A 24,944-nucleotide genomic window follows, 5' to 3' on the forward strand; every position below is an offset into this window, starting at 1 on the left:
TAGTGAAGAACCCTCTGTCCTCAGAGGCCATTTTTGGCAAAACACACCCACTGTTTGTCACCTGGCATCATGTGATGTCAGGTGCAGAGATTTGTCATCTCTTAAATAAGTGCTGTGAGAGCATATTGGCTCTCTGTCCTTTGACAGGCTGAGGATGCACAGACTTTCTTCTCTTGCAGCCATGGCTTGAACTTTTAATCACAGGATGCCATACGATGTCAGGTGACTGCCCACAGAGGGCAAGCCAGTTCTTGATCCAACCAAATTCAGGTGTGGATTTCCACAACTGGCTTACTGTTTAGAAACTTACCACTAAGTAGGTGCTTATCAGCTACCATCAGGTGAAATGACTGGGAGTGGGGTAAGGACCTCACGTGGGCTTTAAACATTATGAAAGTGCCATAGGATGAATCCAAGTAAAAGTTGTTCCCACAACAGTGTGTTAACATGTGAAAGGTGCTCTGTAGACAACACAGACAAGGCAAACAAGTAACCCCTCTCTCAAAGTATTCTAATTAAATGGAAATACTACACCCATTAAACAGCTAAATATATTATGTTAAACCTCTGAAAGAGAAATAAAACAAGTAAGTTGGACTGTGCTTTCACAATTAAAACACAGGAGCGGTATTATGTGTTCACCAAATTGTAGCAGAGTTTCCTGAAAATATTGCTGCTTGGGTGTAAGAAAACAGAAGGCAGAAAGGAAGAACTATGCTTGAACATTACAGCTGCCTCATTTCTAAGAGATTTAGATGTTCAATTTCCTCCCCTCCCCAACCTAGATCAATTCCTGTAACAAAATTTGCAGTATTTCAGCTTCCATTTTGAAAATGACTTGAGAAAAGCAAAAGCACAAGGTTCACAAAGTGGCCTAGAATAGAATTGCCAATATTCTGATGAATCTTTCGTGTCTCACCCTAATCAAATGAAGAAAGTATGGCTCTAGCAAATGGGATTTAAATTAATAACATTGAAACAGAAGGAGGCAGCAGTTCCAGGTGGTGATATAGGAGGCGAAGCCCACTTCAGGAAGGTGGTGATGAGAGGGTGGAGAAGAGAGAGGAAGGGAGAACAAAGAAAATAATTTGCAAGACTTTGAAATGCATACCTCATCACCAGACAGGGGCCATGCCCACAATAGTCCTAAATGCTTCTGATTCATCTTCATTTACTTTCATCCTGCATGATATTCTTGCACTCAGGACATTTTGGTCCTCACTGTGCCCAATTCAGGAATGCTTGAAACACAAAACTACTTTGGGTTGTCTCCCAAGTTCTACTCAAAGCAGACCCATTGAAACTAATGGGCAGAAGTTAGTTATGTTTATTGATTTCAACAGGTCTATTTGGAATGTAACTATCATTTGATGCAACCTTTATTCTGAAATCATATAGAGACTTACTTAGGAGTAAGTCTCATTGAACTCAAAGAGGCTTGATTAAGAGGAGATATAATAGCCATTTTCAAATATCTAAAGGGCTGTCACATGGAAGATGGAGCCTGCTTGTTTTCTCCTGCTTTGGAGCATAGGACCTGAACCAATGGAGTCTAGTTACAAGAAAAGAGATTCCGTCCAAACATCAGGAAGAACTTTCTGATGGTAAAAGCTGTTTGACAGTGGAACGGATTCCAAAGAGAGGTAGTGGACTCTCCTTCCTTGGAGGTACAGTCCTCTCCAGATTTGAGAAGTAAGGCAGTTTTCATGTCTCTTACAATTCTCAGCAACTTCTTTCAGAACGACTGCATGTATGTTGCATTTTTATTGGAAAGACAGGAGTGAGTTTTAAAGACATACCGTAAGTCCTACATTAAGAGTTGGAGGTAAATGGAGCCACTCTGATTAAGTTTCACCAAATGTTTTTGTTTCATTATAATCTTGTTATGACCTCATTTCACCTTCTTTTCTTCTTAATTTTTTGGATAATAGTGAACACTATACCCTGTTGTTGTTTTTTCTTACTGGTATTTTGGGAGGTTTGGACAGTTGTCACATTGGGGAAGGCTTGAGGAACCCTGTTCTATGTTTTGCAATTTTACACTCTAAACAATGACTACCGAAGTTATTCCATAAATACACAATTGCCTAATCATTGGCACTGCCAGCTGGGACAATAAAAGTTACCATTTTATCAAAATGCAAGTATTTTCCTAAACAGTTTGTCCAATTAATGAACACAGAGCTGATGTATTTTTTTTTAACAAATGTAATTTTTCCTCTGCATTTACTGCTACAAATGATACTAAAGTGTTACTTCTCATCGGCTCTTTAATTTAACTGCCATAATTTATGCAGATAAATGTTTGATGAATTGCGTGAAGAATAGCATTCATATTGCCAACCATAAAAGTACTTAGCTACCATTTTCTTTTCATCCTATTTATGGATGCTTTATATTACAAAAAATCAAGTCACCCACATTAAAAATGATGTATTGTTAAAGGAAAAAAAGGTACTGGTGCATAACAAGGAATAATAAATTATTAGTCTCTGAAGGTTAAAGCCAAGTTTAAAACCTATCAGTGCTTTGTTATACTGAAATCTTTTCAAGATTCAGTTGACTGAGTAGGCTTTCAAGTGACAAAAGTGACACCACACTAAGGCTATCATCTCTCTGGGTTTAGCTCAGGCATCAAATGCAATGTGAAGGACAGATCAATGTTCGTGATAATCCTCAAAATAATTCAGCTACACACACAAACTGGCATAAGTTATGATTTTAAAATTCAGCTCAACTTCATGTAAGCAAGGGCACTTAAATTTGATCCTTTCTTCTGAATCAACCTTAACCATTTTATACTTACTGGAACAGGGAGTTGAGGTTGAAAGGATAATTGAAATATTATATATATATATATATATATATATATATATATCCTGTTGCTTGATGGAAGTGTTGCATTGATCCTCATAAGAATCATGGCAGTGAAAATGAATCAGATGCACAGCAGACCTGGGCATGGGCAGTGATGTCTTCAATCCAATACTTACATAGAAGATTCCTTTTCCAGTGTCATTTGGGAAAATTCACGTTAAAAAGGACAAGAAGGCCCAACTATTCCTAGAAATACAGCCTGGTTAGTTAATTTCTTTATGAACTTGTCATTCAGTCCATGGGAGTGATTCTTATACTAGAATTGGGGTCAATATGTAGAATATTGGCTTTACATACCATTGACCATGGTATCCCTCCTGGACAAGCTCCAGGGAATGGAGACTGGGGGCACTGTATTACAGTGGTTCTGATCCTATCTTCAGGGCAAAGTCCAGAGAGTAGCATTGAGAGAGTGCCTTTCGGCCCCCCTTGCAGCTACGTTACGGGGTGTCGTAGGGGACTATCTTGTCTCCAGTGCTATTTAATATCTATATGAAGCTGTTAGGAGTGGTCATTAGGCATTTCGGGGAGAGGTGCCACCAGTATGCTGATAACACTTAGCTGTATTTTTCCATAACATCTGAATCAGGAGAGGCCGTGCAGGCCCTGGGTCCTTGCCTGGACTCAGCGGTGAAATGGATAAGGAAAAACAATCTGAGCTTGAATCCTGGCAAGATGGAGGCACTGTGGGTGAGTAGCTTCCGTGTCCTAGAAATTGGTCAACTGCCTACCTTGGATGAGGCTGCATTCCCCCTCAAGGAACAGGTTCACAGTTTGGGGGTGCTTCTGGAGGCCTTTTACAAACTGTGATTGGTTCAAAAGCTACGATCATTCCTGGACTGGGAATGTCTTGCCACAGTCGTTCATGCTTTGATTACTTCAAGACTGGATTACTGCAATACACTCAAAGTGCTGCTTCTCTCATGCTTAATCCGGAAGCTGCCGTTAGTGCAGAATGCTGCAGCACGATTGCTGACAGGAGTAAGTCCTGGTCAGCATATAATACCTTTGCTTTAGAGATCTGCATTGGTTGCCGATTTGCTACTGGGCAAAGTTCAGGATGTTACTATTAACATATAAAGCCCGTAAAACGTGGGACCAGCTTACCTACAAGATAGCCTTACCTCACATCTGCCCACCCGACCACTTTGATCAGCAGAACTGGTACTACTACAGATGCCACATAATACCCACTCCACATGTGTAAGAACATGATTGCTGGCGTAGCAGCACTTTGGAACTCCCTGCCTAATGGGATAAAGCAGGCACCTTCACTGTATTCTTCTTGGCTCCTGCTAAAAACATTCTTGTTTGGACAAGCCTATGCTTATAAAGTTGACATAATTTTAATCTGTTTCAGTATTTTAACTTCTGTATGTTTCAAAGTTAAGGTTGTGATTCTTCTTGGCTTTACTGTTTTATCTCTTGTAAACTGATTCGAGGATTGTTGTGTGTTTTTTAACTATCAAACTGTGTATGAATTTTATGAAATCAATCAATCTTAGGCAGCAAGAAGTTGTGCACAATTTTTTTTCTTAAAAACCCCCTCAATGGATGTGTTTAACTCTTGCAAGAAATTGAACAAATTGCCATCTCTAGGGTCACCCCATGGTCAAGGTGATTCTAAGAATTAGTCTCTGGTGGATGAGGTGCTTTCCCCTATAGTGTTTGGCATCCAGATCAAAGACTGCATGTAGCCTGAAGGGGAAACATTACATAACCCAGTATAGGTTGTCTAGGAGTGAGAGGAGAGATAGATGAGAGGAGATGTGTTCCATCTGTTGGACTGGACACTTGAACTACATGGTGCCACATAGGAATTCCTTTCCAGTTCAGCACTACTCCCCCCACCCAAAATAATATTTTAAAGAAAACAAATAGCATCACTATTTAGAGACTTAATCAGGTGGTAATGACTGAAAAAAGGATATACACACAAACACATACAGGATGCAACCAGCTGAAGTTAAGCACTCTGTGTCTCATCCAACAAAATAATTAAGCACATGCTTAAATCTCTCGCAGAAATCTGTGAGATTTAAAAGTGCTAAATTGTTGTATCCAAAGACTGAAGCTAAAATAAAAGTATAGATTTCAGAAATTGTGCAACTTATGTGGGACCCTTCTCCACATTGGATACGCAAAGACACAGGAAGAGAGAAGCTTCAATTATGTGTTCTTTTATCTCTGTCACTAGGAACACCGATTCTAAAATAAAAATAGGACATCATCTCACTTTAGTACAACAGCAGGGAAAATACATACCGGTAATCTTCAATCCAATGATTCTATGCAGGCAGTCAGATATCCGGATCAAGATTACAGTTTTAGGACAGATATATAATTTCAAGATCTTCAATTCATTAATGAGAGCTATGCACTCCAGCTTCAGTTCCAATAAGAGAAGAAGACCACCCTACTTGTATTAGGAGGAAAACAGAGATGACAAGCTTAGGGCTCATCCACATTTCCTTTTGTCTCACTTTTCTAGGCATAGGTCTGGGTTTTCCAGCCCAGGTCCAAGGAGGATTTTCTTTTTTCTTTTTTGTCCCGGCATTTTCCCAGAGAAAACCCACATTTTACCACTAAATCAGAGCAAACAGCAATCAGGTTTTCCTGGGGAAAGTGCCAGGGACAAAAAAAGAAACCATTGAGACCTGGAAAGCCTGTGCCTGTCCCTAGAAAGCACAGAGCAAAGGTAAGTGTGGCTGATCTGTTGCTAAGAGATTCCATTCATGTTATGGTGAAGGTACAACGCTATAAATCAGAAGTCAGGAAATTTCAGTCCCAGAAGCCAAATATAGACCTTGAGGGTGCTCTTTGCAGCTTACCTTTCAAAGGCAAGAGTCACACACATTGTTCCAACCACTTTTGCCCTTGTCCTCCTGCATCTGACTCCTTGGAAGGCTTAGGCTAAAAAAGTTTCCCCACTCACCCTGGTTATAAACAGTTAACTGTGCCTACAGACATTTCTTGAGCATCAGATAAATGTACCTTGAGGAAATTATCAGGCCCCATCATAGTAAAACAGAAGGCATATTGCATTAGAAGCTTTTTTAAACTGAAATAAAAAAATACTCCATGCAGACCCCAAAACCCCAGATCTACCCTTGATCCATCTTGAGCATAAGCTCACAGACCACAACCGTTCTAAACAAGCTCTTTTCAATACCTGACCAGCTTCACTTTCAGAAAAAACAGAGCTATGCCTCCACTGATCATAGATCACTTTGTGATGTTGAACATAATGATTTGGGGAACGTTTGGTTTCCAAAGGAGAAGGCTCCTCCATAAAGATGTCCAGTTCCATCTCAGTTCCCTAACTTATCTACCCAGTCTGCTCTCAAAAAAGGATACATAAAAGTGAGAGTTCTGTTACAGGTAGGATAGGACAGTTGATAAGATCAAGGAGACAAAGACTTGCCCCCAATATCTGCTCAGGGAGGTTGAAAGATTCCCCAGAACAGTGTGCAGGGGGAGAAAAGGGGAGATTTGTTTATTTATTTATATCCCACCTCTTTCTCCAAGGAACTCAAGATGGCATACATGGTTCCCCCACTCCTCATTTAATTCCCACAACAACCCTATGAGGTAAGGTAGACGGAGAGGCAGTTACTGGTCCAAGGTTACCAGTGAGCTTCATGGCGGAGTGGGGAATTGAACCTGGTCTCCCAGGGCTAACAATCCCTTTAGAGCTATGTTGCATTCCACCCTCAGGCATAGGTATAGTTGCATATCAAAGGACAATATTTTACACTATATCAGACTTGAGAAACAGTATCTTCTAACATGTCAATTGCTGAACGCTTCCTTCATAGTCTTCCGTACTTACCTAGGACACCAAGGATAAGATTTTTTCTGTGGTGGAACCATAATTGTGGGGGAAATACGCTTGAGAGATGCTTACCAAACTTAATCCCTTATATCTTTCAGAAAGACTGTAAATACCTTCTTATTTCATTAAGACTTTGGATGTACTGGTTTTGCAATTTAACTTGCCTCTTGCTACTATTTTATTATTTGGGATTTTTATTGCAGTTCAATTAGGTATTTTTTATATTATGTTACTCTAAGCATCTTGGTGCCTGTTTTAGGTAAACATTTATTTAATTTAGTAAGAGTGAACTGATGACTTCAAATCCAAGCAATTTTCATGCAAATAATAAAACCACCAAGCTATATATTCATGTTATATTGAAATAGCAGTTGTTAAAATCAGAATGAGATTATTCTTCACTATATAGATTTTCTGTTTCATGTCTGTATGAGTTATCTTGTTCCTTTTCTTTTATCTGTTATGAATTAAGTATTTTTGCCCCTGTGCTACTAAGGAAGAAAAATAGAAACAGTAATTATCATTAGATCTATATAATAGTTTAAGAGTACTGAAAGAGAGAGAACTTGTTGCCACTATTTCATCTCATTATTGACCATAAAACCATTATACCAAACATGCATATGCAATATGAAATTCAGCAATTTAAAGTAAAAACAAATTAAAGAAATTCACCTCTGATGCATGGATTACAATTAAAAGATGTGTACTGTCAACAATGATTGAATCCTAAATTCACAGATGACACACTACAATTATATCACAACTTTCAGTCTCTAATTAGTGAGCTAATAATCACACCTATTAATAATCCATTGATGCCTTCAGTCTTATTCCCTATGCCATTGCTTTACAGATACTGCCCAAATGAACACAAGCAACAAACATTTATCTGGCAAGCAGTTTCTTTGGAAACACCCACCCACAGTTAAAATAACTACAACTCTTAAATGATGTATTCACAGATGGGGGAATTTGGATTACTACTTAAAAACAAAGAAGGCTAAAGAAAAAAGTACAAAGAAATTCAGACCACAATAAAACTATCTTCTTCCTTGTCTTTTGATTTTTAATATAGAGGGGAATTCTGGCACATGATTTCTCAAGGCAGCAAATTAATGCCACTTCTGGATAGGTAAAAACAGGAAAATAATAGCAGCTTATGCACACCCACACACGTCATTAATTAAGATATGTCTGACTGCAAGCAGTGGAGTCACTCTGGTCTACATTTCTTCTCAGGACTGGTGAGTGGTTTTTGAATACTGGTAGCCTCCTCTTGTGTCCCATTGTCGTTGATTATGTATGATTAATGATTTCAAGGAATAAAAGGGAAAGGTCAATTTCTGAGTTCAAGACAGAGCAGCTACACCGGGAGTAATTAAGATACTTGTGTAAGCATGATTAATAAGCACAAACAGGCATACTGTGCTGTAAACAAGACACAACCAGATGGTTTAGGAAGAAATTGGTATTTCCTTAAAAAGAAGGGAAGGCAATTTTTCAAGCCCCAAAAGTTGGCTTCCTCCCCACTCAACCCCCACCCTACCAACATCTTAGAAGCTTATTATCTGCACAGCTTACAAAGAAAGGAATAGTAACCTCCTTAAACATTCATCCATTCCAGTCTCTCTCTTTTAATTTTAAACACAGATAACTAGAGTTTGCATGTAAATGGATTCAACTCATCTTTGTTTAACGTTGCCTTTTATGTCGAGTTCCATGAATTGCTAAGCCTGACAAGGTTCACTGGGAATCTTTTTAATTCCCACCCACAAGCTCTCGCTCGCTGTCATGTGACTGGCAGTATAGAGGGATCAGCCGTGGCATTTATCGAGAAAGCTGGAAGACAGGTGTCAGAACGGTCCAGCAGGCAAACCTAACGAACACTAATCAGCTCTGGTGTTCTTTTACAATCCATATCTAATTCGCAAGTTTCATTCTTTCTGAAAAACAATTACTAGGTTTTGAAGTTCATTGTGCATTTACTCAACTGTCTCTTCACATTAATGTAAAGTGGGAACAAGGAAAAAATAGAGTCAGCAGGGAAGGGACATCAAACGAACTTAGGATAGATGAAGGCTTTATTTTAAAAGTAATATAATTACAGATTTGTGTAATGTTTTACAATACATTTAAATGTGAAGTTGCATCCTTACACACCAGAAAGGTATTAGCTGTTCAGCTCTGGAGCTGAAGCTCTAATACATACAAATGACTAACAGGAAAACAACCAACAAAATCTCTCATTGATGACTTCAAACAAAAAGGTAAGTATTTTTAAGCCATTGCTAAAAGTAACTGTCTTTGAAGAATCTTCAAACACTAAGCCAATACAGCAATCACACCTTAAATTACAACTATTTTCTACATATAAATATCACATAACTTGTGTTACAGTCAACATTGTTGTGAAGTAATTCTATTTCATTTACATATTTTTCTATGTAATAATATTTTTCTAAACTCTGTATTTGTCACACCGACAAATCCTCTTACAGTTGGGAGTATATAATCTGGTAAAGCTTCACCTAATCTTTGCTGGCTATAGCGTTACTGACTCATATTAGAAAATTTGCTTTTGTACTGTATAATATTATGAGGCATCTTAAACTCAGGCACATTTTCAGATAAAATATGGATTTGCTTTAGATGTTATTTTCACACTTTTGCTTTTGTCAACATTAACCTTGCTCCCCGATAGTGAACTTCCTTCTAAAGTGATTATTTTATTGGAAGAAGCATATACCACTACTCCATGCACCTGCCATTCTCCTTTTCTTTTAAAACAACAAGGACAGGAAACATGTGGCCCTCCAGATGTATTTGGACATTGGACTACAACTCCCATCATTCCTGATCATTGGACATACCAGCTGGGCTTTATGGGAGTTGAAGACCAACAACATCTGGAAAGCTACAGCTTTCCCTGCTTTAAAAGAAAAACCATAGCTCAAATGCTCTAAACAAACTCAGTAGCCTGTCCAGAACAGCACTTAGCAGAGGGCTGGAAATAGCAGTAGAGAGGCCTTTCCCCACCTCAGTGCTGCTTCATCTGTTCCCTAATATTTAGTCCCTGAGCCATGTCAGCAAAACTCTTGGCCTGTTTCTTTCCAGACTGCCCCCTTTCTGTCCAATGACTCCTGTTTCCATGATCTCAAAAGCAAGGAAGCAAGCATGTACTTCACCAAATCCGTATCGAGCATCTGATAAGAGGGGGAAAGAAGCTCCCTGTAAGTTGTACCACTTAAAAACTATTTTCAGAGGCTAAATAATGTGGTAGGTATTCTTTTATCACTAATTTATTTCCTTCAGCCTGACTAAATTTTTTCTTTCAGTTTGAACACTGAAGTCAGGTTTTTCCTAGCCACAGGATCTAACCTCATCCGGTGAACTAACAATTTGCTCAGGCTACAGATTCTTGAGGAGAGAACACTAGCTGCCTATAATCAAAGTTAAGAGTGCTAAAAGTGTCTGTCCATCTCTCATCACTACAGATACTGCAAGTCAATGTTTCTCATACAGATCTATGTGCTTTATAAAAAGGTGGGGGCTACCGCCTCCCAGCCTTTTCCTTCTTGAAAGGAAGGTGGGGATACATGGCCTGGGTTTGTCACAGGTGAATAATGCAGAACACCGGTTTCTGGTAATATCAGTGGGTGGGAAGTAGGTGGCACACCTGCCACAATCAGTTGATTTTGTATACAATCACAGTATAGATTAAAACACCAAATTTGTTATGCTTTCTTACTGTGAAATGCTTATTAAATACTTTGTGCAGCTTTTGGAAGTCAAATACTGTCAACTGCTATCGGGATCTGCACAGTCTGTAGTAGGAAGAAATAAAAATTTGTTAAATTTAATTAGGTTGGGCATAATTTATATGCTTTCTGCAGTCTTACTAATTTAACTCTTGGTCTCTTCAAAAATGTTTTTTTAATATAAATTTTAGACATTATCCTACAGGTCAGCATTAACTGAGACACTAATGGAATGTTCCTCATAAGTTTTGATGTACTTGTTTTTAATATTCCAATCAACAACATCATATGCAAGCTCATAATAGCATCCCAGTCAAGCACATGGTAATAGCATTTATAGCAATTTCAGAAGAAATCTCTATATTTCAGTTTTAAAATTATGTGTTTAGTTACTTTGTCCAGACTGAGCACGTGTGGTCTTACGTGTTCATCTTCAAATGACCCAGTTCTTCCTCAGCTACATTGAGTCATAGAATCATAGAACTATAGGGTTGGATGAGGGTCATCTAGTAACAAGTCTGTGAACTTTATACCTGGTTTCCAGAGCTTTGGAATTTTCACATGCTGCGAACCCATTTTTCAAACAGACACATTTTGGCAGATCATATATCTTGGTGCAATTGCAGCCTAGTAGATAAAGCATAGACTCATGTGCTGGCGAACCCCACTACCATCCCCAGTATATGGTGGGTATAATTTGACATGATCCAAAGCATAGTCTGGGCTGCACACTTACAGTTCTTTTATTCATTTATACATGCCTTGAACATTATTGGCATGGCAGGGCCACAACAGGGTAAGTTTTATATAAAGTATATGATTACACCCAAAATCAAGTGATCGCTGCAGGTCCAGAATTAACAGGGAAGTAGCATGTATATGTGGAATTGCATTCCAATGTACTTGAAACTACATACAAAAATTGGGCATATTAATACAAATCCTCTAATTGCCAATGATATGAAAATAATGGCAACCAAAACTCAGTTACTATTGTGTAGCTTTGATCTCTGCAGCCACATTAATGTCCAAGGAACAAAAGTAAAATGAAAAGTCAAAATATTGTTTGTAATTGGCTGGTTATACTGAAAGTGTTATCTGGCTTGGTTTATGCTGACCACCATCTTCAAAAGCTAATTTGCTTCCATTTACAAAACTAGTTAAATGTATATTTCCTGATGATCAGGGATTGATATAGATATATGTGATCTAAAAACCCCCCAAAACCTCACATTGATAGCTTAGAAGTGGCCAGCAACTTCTAAAGAACAAAGTGTATGATTATATTAGGTATGTTTATGTGTTGTATATTATTTTTATCTATCTATCCTGCTTTTCTGTCCTTAAAAAGCTCAAGATGCCTCACAAAGCATAAAAGCACCCAAAAAACAAGATGAGTATGTCTGCAGAGACATACTGTAGATTTAGAGGCTTAGGATAATTTTATTTACTATTTTAGCATACTGATGTCAATCACCGCATCAAATTGCCAGCCAAAGCTTGTTTTAATGTTCAAAATTTTGATAGATGAACTAAGTGATGTTGTAAGAAAGAAACTAACCATAAAACCTTATCTGCATAAGTCAAATTAAAAAAAACCTGAAAACACAACCTATGCAATACTTGTTGCTACAGATTTGAAATGATACCACAGGAGACTGAAGTCTACACAAACTTTCTTAAAATTGCTCAAGTCTTGGTACAACTGATCTGAAAATAGCTTCTGTTCTCTTCTAGTCTCTAAAACCGCTTCCTGCCACACACCAGCAAAACATTCTGATTCCTACAATCACTGCAATATAAGTATCTGAAGAAGTGTACATGCACATGAAAGCTCATACCAATAACAAACTTAGTTGGTCTCTAAGGTGCTACTGGATGGGAAAAGTTTTATGCAATATAAGTATCTTTATCACTGCAATATAAGAACACTCTTACTTGCCATAAAATTACATACAGTAGTGAAGGAAGTACATCCAAAATTAGTGCAGGTCTGCGTTTGTGTCAGGACCCTCAACCCACTGATCTTGCAATTCACTGTGGTGGACTCGGATGAGATTCAGGCTACTTCCTCAGGGAGAGAATCTCCAATACCTTATTCAGGGCACTTCCAGCTAGAGGTCACAATCCTACCACCATCCTCTGACACAGAGGATACCGCCCCCTGTGGTACCTGTCTCCTCAGTCTCACAGAAGCCAAAGGCCAAAAAATAAGGCAAGGTTCCTTTAACCAACCAGCTAGCTTCTCCAGGGAGGCAAGGCCTGGCTAACCTACATGAGGCTTTCAATTAGTTCTAGCTGTCTTCAGAGACATCATCTCTCTTAGAATTGCTTTAGCAGGGGACCCTTGGAACTGTCCGAGGTCCTGTATGCTCTCGGCTGGACTTGGATTGGAGTTGGGACTTGGGACTGGATACTGCCTGCTTCCTCTGTGAATTCATAGAGCTGGATAGTTCGAGAGGTGTGTGTGTGTGTGTGTGTGTGTGTGTGTGTGTGTGTGTGAAAATACAGTAACAGTGTGGAGTATCTGTAAAGACAGATTTCAGCAGCATGCTAAACACTAGCCTGTAATACTGGACTAAATGTCTTTCGAGTGCCGTTTTATTTTTTCCTCAGATAAATACATTCTGTTGACAAAATCGATGGTAATTTTGAAAGACTGAAAAGCAAATATCAGGTCACTTCTGTCTACTTTGTCTATCTAAGCCAGGCCCAAACTGGCAGCTTCTATAGTTCAGGCTAATTGTGAGTGACTTTAGACATCAGGACAATGCTGTTCCATGCATCAACAAAACTGAGAACTGTCAAGTAGACTACAAACAATGACAGTCACCCAGCAGCCAGTAGGGTTAACATTCTCATTGTTTCCCACCTCCTTAGGAGGCTCTGACGGCATAGGAAATATTTCATAAACAACAATAAAAAGTGCAGATTTGCTCCATATGGTCAGCTATCCAGGCATCAAAATACTGTATATGCATACAGCAAATAGATCTCTTTCGCTAAAATGCCAAACTGAGATCTTTAAAATGAAGGACATTTCTCACAAGATATATGAACAAGGCATTTTGGTCCTTGGTCCACATACCTAGGTACAACATACAAGTAGGTGGCCAGTTATAAAAAAGATAATGCTTCTTACCCCACCAGCTTTCCCTTTTAGAATACACTGCAGTAGGGAACCTTTCCTGCCATCCTCACTGTGTGGGAAAAGCTATGCCTGAAACCTGTATGTGGACTTTAAACTTAACACAGGACGCATATATTTTGACCTCTGTTTCTGCTCCAAAGTACAAAATACCTCATGAGAAGAGGCCCTTAGTGACACAGAAATGTTTTGAAGAGGCACTTCAGACATGTCAAAACTCTTAATGAATCCTGGAAGTAAAAGGAAAGTCTGTTTGCTTCTTATATTGATTTAACCAGGATTCCGACTGTCATAGTGCTTTTAGTTTTAACAGAAAATGTACAAAGTTAGAGCTGCTTGTTTTGACAACTACAAAAAGATTTCAGTTATGTGTTACCTGCTGAAGTATCTAGATCTTCCACAGTGAAAACCTGTTCATGTAAGTTCTTAATATTTCCATCTTTATAAGTGCATACAAGAAAAGTCTAGGCAGTCAAATTCTGACGCTCACCTGACAAAGTATTTTGCCGTTTTAAACCTAGATTCCAGAATATGATGCAAAAGTTAATTTGCAAAGTATTATATAATAAGTATAATTGAGAAACCCTGAACACAGATATCATACCAAATTTAGATGGTGCAATCCAATATTTAAGCAATTTACAAGTTGAGAGGACAACATTGGCCTAGGCCTTGAGAGGGGAAATCTTTCACATGAGAAAAGCAGAGACATTTTTATTTAATATCAAGAAAAGAGAATGCTCAGAAAGCATAATATATAGTTCTACTGCTGAAACTGATCAGGTTTGAACCTTTAAGCTTTCTACTTTGGAAATGTTCAACCATATGTAATCTGTGATGAACTTCTTGAAGGAAGTCTGGGATATAAGTAAATTAATGTACGACAACAATAAATAAAGACCAGGATCATATTAAGATTACGAAGAGCAAGTTTTACAGATTCCAAGTCCTGATAACTTTTATCCTTAGAAAATATAAAAACTCTGTTGGATGAGACAAAAAGTTCATCTAGTCAAGCACTGTTTGACAGCCTAGAGGTGGGATGTAGTCATAGATAAACCTATTCATGAATTTGCCTAAATTGCTTTTACAGTCACTTCACCTAACAGCCCTAATCAACTTCTTGTGGCAGGGTATTCCATAAATCAAAGACTCAGTGTGTGAATAAGTACGGTACTTCCTTTTGTCTGCCCCTGAATCTCCTGCCAAACAGTTCTCTCTTGGATGATCCCGAGTTCTGTACTGAGAGAGGGAGAAAAATATCCCTCTTTCATCAGTACAGTACATGCATGTATTTTATACAGCTTGGTCACATCTCCACCAACAATTTTCCAATCTAAAAAGTCTGAAATACTAAAGAGCACCTTTGTTCATAGGAAAGGTGTGCCAGCCTCCTGGTTAATTTAGTTGTCCTTTAGTTGTCCTCACAATATCCTCTTTAAGAAAAATCAGAACAAACAGAAATGTACACAGATTTGTCTATGAGCATTGGAACAAAGGCAGTTTTGTTTTCTATTCTTTTCCTAATAACCCCTAAGTCCTTGTCTTGGAACACTATAAGTGGAACACTTATAGGGAGTCTTATCTCTCAGGCTAACTACCTTTCGACCCACTAGCTCAGTAAAAAAAAAAAAAAAGTAGGGCTCTAAGTGGTCCTACCACCTACTTTTCTGACCCCCTTGGTGGGGAAAAGCAAGAAAGAGCACATTTTTAATATCTACCCCCAAAAGCTAGCCATTCATTTCTGTAAGAAAACACCCTCTTCAAAATGGAACCAGCCACAGAAAAGCTTCCTCTTCAGTCTAGTTCACAGGTGGGAAGGTAAGTTTGTGTTTGGGCTATGCCACTTCAGATGAGACATGAGAGCTTACATGACTAAACGCTCTTCCATGTCTAAAACTGAAACACTATCCAGATCAGATGGAGAGCTTGATGGTGGAAGTTTTACTGGAGAGTAGTGCCTAGCCTTTTCTGGATAGAGTGGTATCTCCCCTAAAGTTCATGTGAGCAATCTGTGACCCTTGATCATTCTCAAAGCATCCAGTTCAGAGAAGTGCTAAATCTCAGAGGCAGCTGGGTTCTAATCTACACATGAGTCCAGGAGGTATAGATCTGGTCAGTTTGTACTGTAATTTGCAAAGACTGAATTTCTCACACATCCCTAATTTATAGTACACTTCTTCTTATAATGTAGCATAGTAGGCTGTTGCTGTTTTGTTTTTTTGTTTTGTTTTTGAGGGAGGTGGGACACCAAATGCCAGGCTGGGCACAAAGAGCTACTTACGTAGGTAGTTCTCTAACCATAGGAATTGTAAAATAGGCTTCTAGCTTCTCTGGATAATATCAGGAGATTGTATTTTTGGTAGTTACTTTGCTCCCTAAAGAAAGTTGCCAGCAGTTAAGTGGTGCTTGAAATTAACATATATAAAGTTTACAGTGGCAATGTATTTCCAGCACAGTGCAATTCTGGAACTAATAAAAAAGGATAAACAGAAAATAGCATCAAGCAAATGAAATTTACAGTTCCAGACTTATGTTTCATAATGCTCATTTAAATCTAACTGACAAATCCTAGAATAGGAACGCAGTTAAAAGATCTTTTTCCCATGCATAAATATAAACAAAAATGATGGTTTCACCACTTGTAAATATTTATGACACTTTATTAAATCCAAGTTTAAAAATCTCAAAGTGCACTGAGAATCTAAAATTTTAATCCCTCTTCGCTTAATAGGATGCTCTGCAGCAAATTTAATCATCACATGTGTGGAAAGTGCATTTCTCTGTAAGGTACTCCTATCTGTTAAGGCTGCACTTCCAAAATCATAGATGTGAAAATGAAGTATTTACCACTATTCATAGATTCTGTCAGCCCAGCATGGTAATTAGCACTTAAACCAATAAGAGCATCTAACAAGGAATGTAAGTCCAGTTGCAGATTTTTGCATGTAATACCCCAGCCATTGCTTGAAACAGATCCTTAATTTACACCTTATTCCAGAAATAAAGGGGATTTTACCTGCAGTAGTTAAAAGCTCATCTCACAAAATTCTAAAATAGGACCTGGTTCTCTCAAAATCAGATAAGCCCATGCCTTGACAGTACCACTCCTGACTGCTCCACCATTCCAAAAAAAAGTTACATAGGCAAAATATTACCATCCACACATAGATACAATATGGCCAATATTTGTGCTCACCACCAACTCTGCTTCCTGCACTCAATCAAAAGCCGCGGAAGCTGCGTGGGAGGTTCAGCTTCTAAAAAACATTCGCAAGCCGGAACTCTCATTTCCGGGTTTGCAGCATTTGGGAGCCGATTTGTTCAGGAGCCAAGCCATTCCACTACCAAGGTACCACTGTACATGGTAAAAGACCAGTAGCCATGTTGAAATAGAAATTAAAGTGCCTCTCCCTCCCCTCCTTTATTGAACTCCACTTCTCCACTTTAACTTCTGAAGAACCAATAATGTATCACACCACATGGTACAGTATTAATTTCCACATCAAATAGAATCCATGTAGTTTTATTCTTTATTCTAGCAGCCCCCATAGCTTTTGAGAACCTTAATATCACTGCAATCTTTCACGTACAGTCCTGCCAACAAGCATCTTCCTGAAGATTTTTTTTTAAAGTATTTGTAAAAAAATTGAAATAAGATCCAGACTGGTTTTTCATTCCGTTTTCAAACAATAATATTCTCAATGGGCAAGGAAAAGCAGAAAAATCTTTCAAGCGATCTGTAAGGTAAAAGCCAGACTTTCTTCAAAGTAAATGCACGTATCCTAGCTCCAAGCAAGTTTTGCTTGTCCATTTGACTGCACTGATGTGACTCATCAAGTAAAAAAGACAAAGCACAGATACTCTCCTTGAAATAGACCAATTTAAAATTTAATATTCATACTGTATATCAAAATGCAGTGACTCTGTTTTCCTAGACATTGCAAAAAATTATGAAATCACGTATTTTAATATCACTTAGAAGCAGCTTAAGTCACCCTAGTAGACTGCATCCCCAGGGTTGAAGTTGAGCACAACAGGACAGGTAGCACCATTATTATTCAGAAAACATATCCTAATAGAACCTATAATAAATAGGCATCATTACTTACTTGGGAGTAAGTCCCAATTAACTCAGTTACATTTTCTTTTGAGTCAACATCTACAGGATTGCAGTATTAGGATGTTGGGGAATTATCTGCTCATTGAGTTTAATGTGCAAGGGAGGGAGTGCTAAGGGGTTGGGCTCTTCTTTCCCTTTCTCAATATTGCAGTCCCTTCGTTGAAGGATTATGAGGTTGGAAGAGGTCCCTCCCAACACATCACTTCTCCACATCTTTTTATACATCTCAAGGTGAGAGGGAAACAGCTTCATTGAGAAGTGGATGAATAGGAAAGTAAAGAAAGGGCTCTCTCCTCCAACTTTCCTAATCACCAGCAATCCAACCATGTAGTGGTTCCACAGTGACTTGGTACACCAGACATTCTAGTGTGCATTAGAGGGAGTGCCATGAGACCTAAGCAAGAAGATTTTCTAATAAGAGGCTCCAAAGCTGGGCAAGTATTCTGCATCACCATGGATTCATTTCAAATATTGTGGTTTAAATGCAACACACACACACTGTTTAAATTAGCTAGTTGTTTGTGGTCTTTGAAATTCAGTCTTCCCATGGAACCCAACACATTCTGTGCCCAGGTTGAAAATTTCTATATTAAAGCAACTGAGTTAATAGAACTATAACACCAGGGGCTTCTGCTCTTTGAGGGGTGGCAAGTCTAGGTCAGGCAGTCTGCTTCAATGCGAAAACAACAGAATCCACCTGTGACGTCTGAACAGACCTGGCAAAGAATCAAGATAGGTACAGAAGACAAGGGAGTCAGCAATCCAGAAACAGATTCTGGACATGGGACATGGAGGGGGACCATCAAGTGAGGATTTAACTGATACCTCACGACCTGCTATTCTAGCAAGCCGTTGTCGATTTCTTCAGAACTTGTAATGTATAAAATAATTATAGTTATTATAGTATAAAAAAAGTAGAAGTGATGGGTGGTGATCTCTAGATTTTCCTACCATAGCAATTCAAACAAACAAACAAACAAACAAACCCATGCATGGTTCAGATATTCCTGCCTGTATCTCAATAATGAAGCACAAATTTGTAACACGCAATACTGGGTTAGATGGACTAATAGCCCAACTCAATATTAAAGGAGTTTCATGTGTTCATAAGCCCAGGCTAATTCTCTGTACAACAGCCTACAGCTTGGCAGAATTTGCATCTCTCCCAAAGCTTCCAATCGGTTCCTTACGCCCTACCTTAAAGGTGCAACACAAATTGCTTCATATAATTGCCTTAATCACCAAGAGTCAACAGCTTTACAATACAAGCTTTAAAATGAAGAGTCATGAACTCTGCCATTTGAGCAAGGTAGCCCACCAAGTTGCTTTTCTTTTGCACAGGTGTAACAATGAAAGGATAAGGGAATGGATAAGGAGGGTCACTTCATTTATTCACTTAATCTGCCTTGCTGTTGCTGGCCAAGTTTGCTCTTGGAACAGTGAAAAAGGCCAATTAATTTATCAATCTGCACTCTTTTCTGCCATAACATATTTTCCTCTTGCCAACAAAAAATGTGTCCATTATCAGCCAGGTCCCTGTCCTCCGAAGGCGGCTTGTGCAGCTGTATAATTACACTTCTTCCTTTGACAACTTGCATGATTGTTTTCCTAACAGTATATTACTTCGTTAGTATTTTCCAATATACGTTATTTTTAAACTGTCACTTTTGCCCAACTCATCCCAATTCGCACTCGTCTGTTTATCATAACAATCATTAATAACTGTCACTCCACGCCATCAATTTAACGAACTCACTCCCTCATTAGCATGTTCTAGCATTTGTTCCGTAGAAAGCCTGATTATTTTCTACAACAGGCCAAGCCAATTACTTTAGTGAAATGGAATCACATTAATCAAAACTTAACAAGGTGGCAAATTTAAAGATATCTGATTGCAAAAGACAGCATAACTAATATGTCAATGTCAGAGGTACTATGTAGGTATGCAGCAGCTGTACTGAATGTATCTTTTCATGGAGAAGGCCCTATGAATTTTGACACTTCATATGATCTGACAACTACCAAAGTGATATCAGAAGGCTAAAGGCTGGGTTGAGCTGCTCCTGGTGACTTCTGTGGATTCTGGCAAGGGCAGCACAGATGGGGGAGGCACAAAGAAAGCAAAAGCAAAACGGTGACCATCCGTGTCTATAGTGCCTGCCAGACGGCAGTTCATCATGTCCCCCTATGCCAAGACATTTTCTTTTACACTTTAGAGCGATGATGCTCATCAATCACAACTTGACAAATGCACCAGAACCAGCTGCAAAACATGCATAGCCCAGCAGTCTGAAATACGCTGACGCAACTCACTGAAATCTAATATTTTTTCATTCAAGTCTATTCTGCATGGGAAAGACAGAGGGGACAATCTTTACACTCCCCCCCCTTTAGAAACAAACAATCAGGTTTAGCCTTCCGATATATATATAAACATTTTAAATAATAGTTGCATCTTTGTTATTTAAGCCTCCTTCTTTATTTCTAGAGCAAACGAGGCCTAATTTTAGAAATAAAAAATACAAATATTCCTTGTTACTTTGAATGGTATGGCAGTATTGGAAATAGCCAATTTCTCTTCATTCCACAACACACACAAAAAACAATGATTCATATTAAAAAGAAAAAATAATGGAAAGATTGATACATGTTAAAAGGGAATATAGCATCAAAAAGGATTACAGGTTTTGCTGTATAATGTTATTAGGCTTGGTTATATCATATACAGTTCATGAGATTGCACTATGATTCATTTTTACAACTTAAACAGCTATTTGGTTGGGTTGCCAGGTTGAACGTGATAAATGTGTATGATAAAACAGAACAAAGAAAGGCCATTGCTTGTAAACCTACCACATTAGTCAGTGTGTTAACCCATCCTGTACCAGCCTCACATTCTAAAGCCTCATCATGTTTGCTCTGTTCATTATGACATACCACATTAAAGTCTTCTATTTCAATTAACGCAAAAAAGTTGAGCATGGTACATTTTCAATAACACACACCACATGGGTGGAGAATCTGTGACCCTCTCAAAGTTGTTATTTCCCCACTCCCAGCAGCCCAGCCAGCATAGCCAATAGTTGGAGAGTTGAACAACATCTGGGAAACCACAGCTTCCTTACACCTGCTTTGGGATTTAAGTATAGGAAGTTTACCTTGATACTTTATAACCAACGTTATAGCTACTTACATTGAAAACAAATTGAAGAGCTTTTTTAAATTTTATTTTGCAACTAGTCCTGTACCTAGAAATGTAAATAAACTGAAAACGTAAATAAATAAATTCAAACATGAAGCTTTCAAATCAGGCCTAAGTGTGTTATTGGGGGCGTGAGATGTATTTTCAAGACATAAGGCTGAAATTTCACAAACGCAGCACAGTGTTTCCTGAACTCTCAAAAGAATAGACAAGAATAGAAGCCAGGCAATAAATGCCACCAGGCACGTATATTATTATAACCATAAGATATTCTCTCGTGTCATTCATTCAGATAACATAAGGGACTCTGAAAAGCCCACTAACAATTCCTGAGAATTCTAAGGAAATCCTAACGTCTTGCAAACATTGCAGGTTATTGGAGACAACTTCACTATTTGTTACAAACAACTATATCAAGCATGTTGGTACAACCAAGAGTAAGAAAAACCTAGTCATCCACTCTGATGTTGGTGTTCACTGTTGCAAAAATCATGCACCCTTCTCAATTCTTCTCCCCTCGCCCTGGGACTCCTCTCAAAAGTTTAGTGTGTGTTCATTTGAAAATTGTGTGTTTACCCAGAGATTAATTTTTGACATCATAAATTTCATTTATTCCTTATGTATGTAAGAATTGTTACCCTATATTTCACATGCCTGCATGATATCATTTCATATATATTTTTTGCCCATGTGTTTTTGTTAATTACATGTCAGTGACAAACTCCACCATGATGTCATGACATTTCCACACTAGAGCATTATGGGCTGTGTAATGTCAAATAACATTTACAAAAGTTACTGCCAGGAATGGAGATTTTTATCAGGTAGCTACTGCTGTATATCATTGGCATCATCTATACACAACCAATTGCAGGAAAATGGGAGCTGAAGCACCTCAACCTGTGGCCTGAGAAAGGGAGTAAAATACATCTGTCTAGAGAAAACTCTTGGAAAACATTCATATCAAGATATGTGCATGCAATCCTAATGAAGAACTTGAAGCACAATGGGAATCAAAGTGTGAAAAAAAGAAAAGCACCAATCATATAAACCAAAAGCAGCCATTTTCAACACAAAACCCATTTTTTCCTTCAAAACTTGGAAATTTGACAAAAACAACCCCAACCACTTCAAAAGAAACGGAACATTTTCATTGAAAATCATTAATCATGAAAATTTGGCACAGTGTTAAATGAACACATACACACAATGCCATGCACACACAGGTTTATAATGTGTAATGTGAGCATTACCGAGACAGTATGTGATTCTGGCAGTAGAGTGCCCAAAATGACTCATTCTAAATGGAGTAATGTAAAAAAGGAAGGGACAGCCCAGAACTGTTGAATGGGGTGCAAAGGCCAAGAGAAGTCAGAATCCACAAGTTGACCCAAAACAGTCAACAATACAAACATCAGCATTAGACCAAGAACACAAATGCAGGGCATAACCTTAAAAACCTTAACTGCAACAAGACATGGCCAGAGAGTCCACAGAAGAGAGGTATCAGGCCATTTGGGAGTTAAAAAATGTCATTTGGGAGTAAGAACAGAAAACACTTCAGTGACTAATTTGGGTCTGCATTATATATCTTCAGGGTCTATGTTTCAGTGGCACAAAAACTTGTGCAAAAACGGCCAAGTAAATCCTGAACATTTCACCATCTCCCCAAACACTGCAGAAGTTCTTGCCACACTTGTCCTAATTAAATGAAGAGACTAACAAAACCATGAGAGCTATAGTTGTGGCTGTTACAATTGTGCATCTGCTCATGTTTTGTGCATATTTTTATTTCAGCACAGTATTTTGATTTGAGCAAAAGAACCCTCATGAAAGAAGTGGAAGGAGGCAAGCAGAAACCAAATACGGTGGGTTTAGACAGAGTTGGACAACGTTTATTGGTTCTTGGTGTAACAATGCACACTCCTCATGAGATCCAAAATATTACAAATGATATAATGTAATTTTAAAATACAGTATGATTGTCATATTTTTAACTTTTCTATTTGGATCACTTATTAGATATTTTTCCATTTAAATATGGTATGCTTTATAAAACTGGGGGTGGGGGGGATGAAAAATCCTCATCGTGTTTTGGGCTGGTAATTCTCATGGATAGGTAGGAATGTTATGCATATCACAGAAGTTATGCATATGTAAAGGGAAATTTAATCACATGTTTTTGAGGGGCGGGGGGAGCTAAGGTATTCGCGATTAATATTGTTCAGGTGTTTTCTGTTGTCAAATACTAGTGTATCATCCTATCAGCAGTGTATTAAAAGACCCACAGTGTACAAGGAGTAGCTTTCTTGTTTTATTCCTAGGGAAAATGGCAACATACATATTAAGTCACTATGAGCATTAAAGGCAATTAAGCTAAACTGATCTGAACGAGTCTGATCTCTTTAAGATACAGCATGTGAAAGCTTTATCTTCTTGCCTTTTCCCCTCTTGTGCGGTGTACAGTGCTCAAGATTAATCCCAGGGGATTTTTTAAATTTTATTTTGTTTTGTTTTGTTTTATTTCCTATTCTACCTATCTTTCATCTTCACCCCTAGACTAAGCAGATGGATGTGAATTCAAAGTTTTCTGATCTTTAGCACAAGTTATGGAGGGTTATCTTTGACTGTATATCTTTCTGCTGGCAGCGCTCCCTTGGTGATGAAGGATTAACCACCACAGCTGTCTCTTCCCAGAATGATGCAGTGCAGTTCTCCTCGACACGACAGCATCACTTAATCTTAATGTCCACTCTTCCAGTGCAGCCACGCAGGACAAAGCCAATCAACATCAGATGCCACCAAGATGGACCTACTGCTTGGCCCTGGAGTCTTTCACCCTCACACACCTATTAATCAACATCATCCAGCCCAATCCCAGAGTTTGGTTCTCGGAAACTACACTTAAAGCTAAGCAAGGGTGTATGTTTTCGGTCAGAGGTGCTTTTTTTTTAAGGGACTATGCATATGAACTGAACTGGCCAAATGTTTAATCCAAGAAATAATTACTTTTCTCCCAAGAAGTTTATCTGTATAGGCTTTGGTCTGTATTTTTTACTTTTTCTAAAAAAAATATACCCAGTAATTTTGTGCATGCATAATCCGACAGTTGTGACACAAGAACATATTTAGTATTTATGACCTCACGGCTTGAAATACTTGAAGAGGGATAATAACTGTCTCAAACTGTGAAGTTTTTATGAGGATCTGTTCTGAAAACCGGAACAGCTATTTTCAACAGCACAATATGGTAAATGACGACAACAACAACAACGAGTATAGTGAGTGTTCTAGTGTTTAGAGCATTACTTTGTTATAAGTATTCCAGCAAGCCTGTAACGTAGACCAAACTCCATATTGAAAAGGAAGGGGTTGGAGAGAAGAGTGTCTTGTCCATGGACACTTTGTGTTTGTGACAAAGGTGACATTTGAACTGGAGACTTCCTGATTCATACCTCAGTCTCTTAGACACTGTACTAATAGTGCTCATCTTGTTGAGACTCATCCTTTGCTACTTTAACTTATCCTATGCAGACTTGCTTGCTACTTTTACTTGGACTCTAATTACAAAGCAATTATAATTTAGTGCCTTCCCTTTTCTTCTGATACAAATAAACCAACAAAGTCCTCAAAGGCAAATGCAATAAAATAGTAAATTATAGCTGGAGTTTACTAAACAAATGCAACCTAGTTAAATTTAGAAAAATCTTCACTTTTGCTTACATTTGCAATTTTACTGCTGAACTACTGGTATTTCTTACTTATGCAAACATTAAAATGTATAAGAAACCCTCTTGTGTACTATATATGCAGCAACTACTCATGATTTATAATACCCAATTTGGGGAGGGGGGAACACACACACAACTAAACCTGATTTAAATCACAGATTACTCTGTAAAACACAAGCAAGGAACTATTCCAAATCCTAAATGTAATTTAAACATATTTATATTTTACAGTGATGTATTTTCCCCTTTCCTTGTCTTACAACTGTA

General features: G+C 38.3%; 1 protein-coding gene and 1 long non-coding RNA gene across 2 annotated transcripts in view; both read right to left on the minus strand.

Annotated features, from left to right (window-relative positions):
* The window catches only part of LRMDA (leucine rich melanocyte differentiation associated), a 746,646-nt gene that overhangs the window by 603,925 nt on the left and 117,777 nt on the right, over positions 1-24,944 (minus strand).
* Positions 9,151-18,671, minus strand: LOC310763093. The gene is made up of 2 exons (XR_014548475.1): positions 12,180-18,671; positions 9,151-12,131 (listed from the first exon to the last, which is right to left on the minus strand). It is a non-coding gene; the product is annotated as an uncharacterized lncRNA (long non-coding RNA).

This window comes from Podarcis filfolensis, assembly GCF_964270895.1.
Source record: "Podarcis filfolensis genome assembly, chromosome: 5".
In the NCBI taxonomy this organism is placed as follows: Eukaryota; Metazoa; Chordata; class Lepidosauria; order Squamata; family Lacertidae; genus Podarcis; species Podarcis filfolensis.